This window comes from Bufo bufo, chromosome 4 (assembly GCF_905171765.1).
Source record: "Bufo bufo chromosome 4, aBufBuf1.1, whole genome shotgun sequence".
Classification (NCBI taxonomy): Eukaryota; Metazoa; Chordata; class Amphibia; order Anura; family Bufonidae; genus Bufo; species Bufo bufo.
The window spans coordinates 604,386,913-604,395,043 of NC_053392.1; positions in this window are offsets into that span (position 1 = coordinate 604,386,913).

Sequence of the window (8,131 nt, forward strand, 5' to 3'; positions counted from 1 at the left end):
CAGTACAGGGATAATAAACACAGTGATGTCACAGTACAGGGATAATAAACACAGTGATGTCACAGTACAGAGATAATACACACAGTGATGTCACAGTGTGTATTATCTCTGTACTGTGACATCACTGTGTGTATTATCCCTGTACTGTGACATCACTGTGTTTATTATCTCTGTACTGTGACATCACTGTGTTTATTATCTCTGTACTGTAACATCACTGTGTTTATTATCCCTGTACTGTGACATCACTGTGTTTATTATCTCTGTACTGTGACATCACTGTGTTTATTATCTCTGTACTGTGACATCACTGTGTTTATTATCCCTGTACTGTGACATCACTGTGTTTATTATCTCTGTACTGTGACATCACTGTGTTTATTATCCCTGTACTGTGACATCACTGTGTTTATTATCTCTGTACTGTGACATCACTGTGTTTATTATCTCTGTACTGTGACATCACTGTGTTTATTATCCCTGTACTGTGACATCACTGTGTTTATTATTCCTGTACTGTGACATCACTGTGTTTATTATCCCTGTACTGTGACATCACTGTGTTTATTATCTCTGTACTGTGACATCACTGTGTTTATTATCCCTGTACTGTGACATCACTGTGTTTATTATCTCTGTACTGTGACATCACTGTGTTTATTATCTCTGTACTGTGACATCACTGTGTTTATTATCCCTGTACTGTGACATCACTGTGTTTATTAACTCTGTACTGTGACATCACTGTGTTTATTATCTCTGTACTGTGACATCACTGTGTTTATTATCTCTGTACTGTGACATCACTGTGTTTATTATCTCTGTACTGTGACATCGCTGTGTTTATTATCTCTGTACTGTGACATCACTGTGTTTATTATCTCTGTACTGTAACATCACTGTGTTTATTATCCCTGTACTGTGACATCACTGTGTTTATTATCTCTGTACTGTGACATCACTGTGTTTATTATCCCTGTACTGTGACATCACTGTGTTTATTATCTCTGTACTGTGACATCACTGTGTTTATTATCCTGTACTGTGACATCACTGTGTTTATTATCCCTGTACTGTGACATCACTGTGTTTATTATCCCTGTACTGTGACATCACTGTGTGTATTATCTCTGTACTGTGACATCACTGTGTTTATTATCTCTGTACTGTGACATCACTGTGTTTATTATCTCTGTACTGTGACATCACTGTGTTTATTATCTCTGTACTGTGACATCACTGTGTTTATTATCCCTGTACTGTGACATCACTGTGTTTATTATCTCTGTACTGTGACATCACTGTGTTTATTATCCCTGTACTGTGACATCACTGTGTTTATTATCTCTGTACTGTGACATGACTGTGTTTATTATCTCTGTACTGTGACATCACTGTGTGTATTATCCCTGTACTGTGACATCACTGTGTTTATTTTCTCTGTACTGTGACATGACTGTGTTTAATATCTCTGTACTGTGACATCACTGTTTATTATCCCTGTACTGTGACATCACTGTGTTTATCTCTGTACTGTGACATCACTGTGTTTATTATCTCTGTACTGTGACATCACTGTGTTTATTATCTCTGTACTGTGACATCACTGTGTTTATTATCTCTGTACTGTGACATCACTGTGTTTATTATCCCTGTACTGTGACATCACTGTGTTTATTATCTCTGTACTGTGACATCACTATGTTTATTATCTCTGTACTGTGACATCACTGTGTTTATTATCCCTGTATTGTGACATCACTGTGTTTATTATCTCTGTACTGTGACATCACTGTGTTTGTTATCCCTGTACTGTGACATCACTGTGTTTATTATCTCTGTACTGTGACATCACTGTGTTTATTATCCCTGTACTGTGACATCACTGTGTTTATTAACTCTGTACTGTGACATCACTGTGTTTATTATTTCTGTACTGTGACATCACTGTGTTTATTATCTCTGTACTGTGACATCACTGTGTTTATTATCTCTGTACTGTGACATCATTCTGTTTATTATCCCTGTACTGTGACATCACTGTTTATTATCCCTGTGACATCACTGTTTATTATCCCTGTGACATCACTGTTTATTATCCCTGTACTGTGACATCACTGTTTATTACCCCTGTACTGTGACATCACTGTTTATTATCCCTGTTCTGTGACATCACTGTGTTTATTATCGCTGTACTGTGACATCACTGTGTTTATTATCCCTGTACTGTGACATCACTGTTTATTATCCCTGTGACATCACTGTTTATTATCCCTGTGACATCACTGTGTTTATTATCCCTGTACTGTGACATCACTGTTTATTATCCTGTACTGTGACATCACTGTGTTTATTATCTCTGTACTGTGACATCACTGTGTTTATTATCCCTGTACTGTGACATCACTGTTTATTACCCCTGTACTGTGACATCACTGTTTATTATCCCTGTTCTGTGACATCACTGTGTTTATTATCGCTGTACTGTGACATCACTGTTTATTATCCCTGTACTGTGACATCACTGTGTTTATTATCCCTGTACTGTGACATCACTGTGTTTATTATCCCTGTGCTGTGACATCACTGTGTTTATTATCTCTGTACTGTGACATCACTGTGTTTATTATCTCTGTACTGTGACATCACTGTGTGTATTATCCCTGTACTGTGACATCACTGTGTTTATTATCCCTGTACTGTGACATCACTGTGTTTATTATCTCTGTACTGTGATGTCACAGTACAGGGATAATAAACACAGTGATGTCACAGTACAGGGATAATAAACAGTGATGTCACAGTACAGAGATAATAAACACAGTGATGTCACAGTACAGACATAATAAACACAGTGATGTCACAGAACAGGGATAATAAACACAGTGATGTCACAGTACAGGGGTAATAAACACAGTGATGTCACAGTACAGAGATAATAAACACAGTGATGTCACAGTACAGCGATAATAAACACAGTGATGTCACAGTACAGGGATAATAAACAGTGATGTCACAGTACAGGGATAATAAACACAGTAATGTCACCGTGTTTGTTATCTCTGTACTGTGACATCACTGTGTTTATTATCTCTGTACTGTGACATCACTGTGTTTATTATCTCTGTACTGTGACATGACTGTGTTTAATATCTCTGTACTGTGACATCACTGTGTTTATTATCTCTGTACTGTGACATCACTGTGTTTGTTTTCTCTGTACTGTGACATCACTGTTTATTATCCCTGTACTGTGACATCACTATGTTTATTATCGCTCTACTGTGACATCACTGTGTTTATTATCTCTGTACTGTGATGTCACAGTACAGGGATAATAAACACAGTGATGTCACAGTACAGCGATAATAAACACAGTGATGTCACAGTACAGGGATAATAAACACAGTGATGTCACAGTACAGAGATAACAAACACAGTGATGTCACAGCACAGGGATAACAAACACAGTGATGTCACAGTACAGAGATAACAAACACAGTGATGTCACAGTACAGAGATAACAAACACAGTGATGTCACAGTACAGAGATAATACACACAGTGATGTCACAGTACAGAGATAATAAACGCAGTGATGTCACAGTACAGAGATAATAAACGCAGTGATGTCACAGTAAGGCTACTTTCACACCTGCGTTTGGTGCGGATCCGTCTGGTATCTGCACAGACGGATCCGCACCTATAATGCAAACGCTTGGATCCGTTCAGAACGGATCCGTTTGCATTACCATGAAAAAAATAAATAAATAAATAAATATATATATATATATATATATTTTTTTTTTGTTCATGATAATGCAAACGGATCCGTTTTGACTTTACATTGAAAGTGATTGGGGGACGGATCCGTTTGAAAATTGAGCCATACTGTGTCAACTTCAAACGGATCCGTCCCCATTGACTTGCATTGTAAGTCTGGACGGATCCGTTTGCCTCCGCACGGCCAGGCGGACACCTGAACGCTGCAAGCAGCGTTCAGGTGTCCGTCTGCTGAGCGGAGCGGAGGACAAACGCTGCCAGACTGATGCATTCTGAGCGGATCCGCATCCACTCAGAATGCATTAGGGCTGGACGGATCCGTTCAGGGCCGCTTGTGAGAGCCTTCAACCGGAACTCACAAGCGGAGCCCCGAACGCTAGTGTGAAAGTAGCCTTACAGGGATAATAAACACAGTGATGTCACAGAACAGGGATAATAAACACAGTGATGTCACAGAACAGAGATAATAAACACAGTGATGTCACAGTACAGGGATAATAAACACAGTGATGTCACAGTACAGAGATAATAAACACAGTGATGTCACAGTACAGGGATAATAAACACAGTGATGTCACAGTACAGAGATAATAAACACAGTGATGTCACAGTACAGAGATAATAAACACAGTGATGTCACAGTACAGAGATAATAAACACAGTGATGTCACAGTACAGAGATAATAAACACAGTGATGTCACAGTACAGAGATAATAGACACAGTGATGTCACAGTACAGAGATAATAAACACAGTGATGTCATAGTACAGAGATAATAAACACAGTGATGTCACAGTACAGGGATAATAAACACAGTGATGTCACAGTACAGGGATAATAAACACAGTGATGTCACAGTACAGAGATAATAGACACAGTGATGTCACAGTACAAAGATAATAGACACAGTGATGTCACAGTACAGAGATAATAAACACAGTGATGTCACAGTACAGAGATAATAAACACAGTGATGTCACAGTACAGCGATAATAAACAGTGATGTCACAGTACAGAGATAATAAACACAGTGATGTCACAGTACAGGGATAATAAACACAATGATGTCACAGTACAGGGATAATAAACACAGTGATGTCACAGTACAGGGATAATAAACAGTGATGTCACAGTACAGCGATAATAAACAGTGATGTCACAGTACAGGGATAATAAACACAATGATGTCACAGTACAGGGATAATAAACACAGTGATGTCACAGTACAGGGATAATAAACAGTGATGTCACAGTACAGCGATAATAAACAGTGATGTCACAGTACAGCGATAATAAACAGTGATGTCACAGTACAGGGATAATAAACACAGTGATGTCACAGTACAGGGATAATAAACACAGTGATGTCACACGACAGAGATAATGCCGTCCGTGTGCGAAACGGAACGGGCGACCTATTATAGAAATGCCTGTTCTTGTCTGCGATTGTGGTCAAGAATACGACGTGCTCTGTGTTTTCACGGTGTGCTGTCCGCATCTTTTGTGGCCCCATTGAAATGAATGGGGTTCAAATTGTGGATTGGATGCGGACTCGTTCATATGGTCATGTGAATGAGCCCTAAAGATCATAAACACTATTATTATGCTGATTAGCCTCAGTTTGCACCAAAAATAACTGATTTGTTCGCTTTTGAGCATCAGTATTAGGGCTCTTTCACACTTGCGGCAGGACGGATCTGACATGCTGTTCACCATGTCGGATCCGTCCTGCCGCTATTTCGCCGTGCCGCTCCGTCCCCATTGACTATAATGGGGACGGGGGCGGAGCTCCGGCTCAGCACGGCGAAAGCCGCCAGACTAAAAAGTCCTGCATGTCCGTCTTTTTAGTCCGGCGGCTTTCGCCGTGCACCGCCTTGCTGCGCCGGAGCTCCGCCCCTGTCCCCATTATAGTCAATGGGGACGGAGCGGCAGTCCGGCGGCACGGCGAAATAGCGGCAGGACGGATCCGACATGCTGAACAGCATGTCGGATCTGTCCTGCCGCAAGTGTGAAAGAGCCCTTCGTTTTGCATGCAGGACTTTTTTTCCCATCAAAAATAACTGATGCCCAAAATGCTAGATATGTTTTTTTTTTGTTTGTTTTGTTCCTCTAATGGTGCAGAAGAACGGAAAGCTAAATGGTGATGTGAACTCCCCCTTAATAATTTTGGCGCATTGTACCCCAGCAACAAGAACAAAGGAGAAAAACACTATTCATGATGTCACACACAGATGTAGTGATGTCACGAGGCAGTAATAGTACAAAATGTAATGCTGCAGAGCATCAATTACTCCCACCCTCACCGTCCCGGGCCCTATTTGCTGTTTTGAGCCTCAGGATTTCTGATGGTGGTCCTGCCATATTGTGCCCACAGTATTACCACAGGACTCCACCCTGTCCATGGTCTCCCAAAGTGGGCGTTCCCTCTGCGACAATGTCAGATACAGAAGGTTTTTTTAATGATTTTTTTTTTTAGCAAAGTCATGTCATGTTCCACCGATGAGAATCTCCTCTGGTTCTTATAAACTATGACCGCGGCCGCAGCAGCGGGTTATTACAGGCCCCAGCCCCGTTTCCTCAGGAAGAGTCGGAGGATTTTGTACATTTTGCTCCAGGCGGGCCTCGCTCCTCCTGCTGATACAAGTAAATAAACAACGAGGCCTCGCACAAAAAGACAGAGGCCGCCTCCGATCAGATACGGACCCGGGCGGAAAGTCATTAAACTAATTGTTCTCCTGCGGTTTAGATAAATTTCACACGTGGTAAAGCTTTGTCTGCAGCGTTTCTGTAGAAGGAAAGGGTTAATGTGGTGACAGCCACGGGGAAGATGTCACAGAAAACAGCTCCTACTAGAAGTCATGAATGCATTGCTAGCAGTCTGCAGTAAGGGTACAGAGGGGAGGGGGTCCCTGTACAGTCTCACTCTATCCAGTCAGTGCTGTCATTGTCAGACTATGCAGGGACACACCCCCAACTGGTTAAAGCTACTCTGTACCCTTACTGCAGACTGCTAGCAATACATTCAGAACTTCTAGTAGGAATAATAAAGGAACAGCAAAACATAGAGCGATAAGAATAGACACAGAAAAAAATGATCTGGCGCCCATTGGCATCACTTGTGCGTTGCGTGAAAATCGCAGCATGCTCTATATTCTGCGTTTTTCACGCAACGCAGGCCCCATAGAAGTGAATGGGTTTGCGTGAAAATCGCAAGCATCCGCAAGCAAGTGCTGATGCGGTGCGATTTTCACGCACGGTTGCTAGGAGACGATCGGGATGGAGACCCGATCATTATTATTTTCCCTTATAACATGGTTTTAAGGGAAAATAATAGCATTCTGAATACAAAATCCATAGTAAAATAGCGCTGGAGGGGTTAAAAAAAAATAAAACATTTTTTACTTACCTTAATCCACTTGATCGCGCAGCCGGCATCTCTTCTGTCTCCTTCTTTGCTGTGTGCAGGAACAGGACCTGTGGTGACGTCACTCCGGTCATCACATGATCCGTCACATGATCTTTTACCATGGTGATGGATCATGTGATGACCGGAGTGACGTCACCACAGGTCCTGTTGCTCCACACAGCTAAGATGAAGACAGAAGGAGATGTCGGCTGTGCGAGCAAGTGGATTAAGGTGAGTTAAATTATTTTTTTATTTTTTTAACCCCTCCAGCGCTATTTTACTATTCATTCTGTATTCAGAATGCTATTATTTTCCCTTATAACTATGTTATAAGGGAAAATAATACAATCTACAGAACACCGATCCCAAGCCCGAACTTCTGTGAAGAAGTTAGGGTTTGGGTACCAAACATGCACGATTTTTCTCACGCGAGTGCAAAACGCATTACAATGTTTTGCACTCGCGCGGAAAAATCGTGCATGTTCCCGCAACGCACCCGCACATTTTCCCGCGACGCCCGTGTGAAAGAGGCCTTACACCTAGAGGCTCTGCTCTCTCTGCAGCTGCCACGCCCTCTGCTTTTTGATTGGTAGGTATGATGAGGTTTTCACTGCCTGGTCCTGTCAATCAAAGTGCAGAGGTTGCTGCAGCTTTAGAAAGAGCAGGGTCTCTAGGTGTAATGGTAACGCCCCCGTTGCTCCTAGAGGCTCATTTGCATATATTAAAACATAATTTTCCTCAGCAATGCGGACACATATGAACATGGGACCAACACAGATGTCTTCAGCTGCCAAGCGCACATGTAAGGCTACTTTCACACTCACGTTTGGTGCGGGTCCGTCTTGTATCTGCACAGACGGATCCGCACCAATAAAGCAAACGCTTGTATCAGTTAATAACGGATCCGTTTGCACTATTCATTCAAAAAAATGTTTAAGTCAA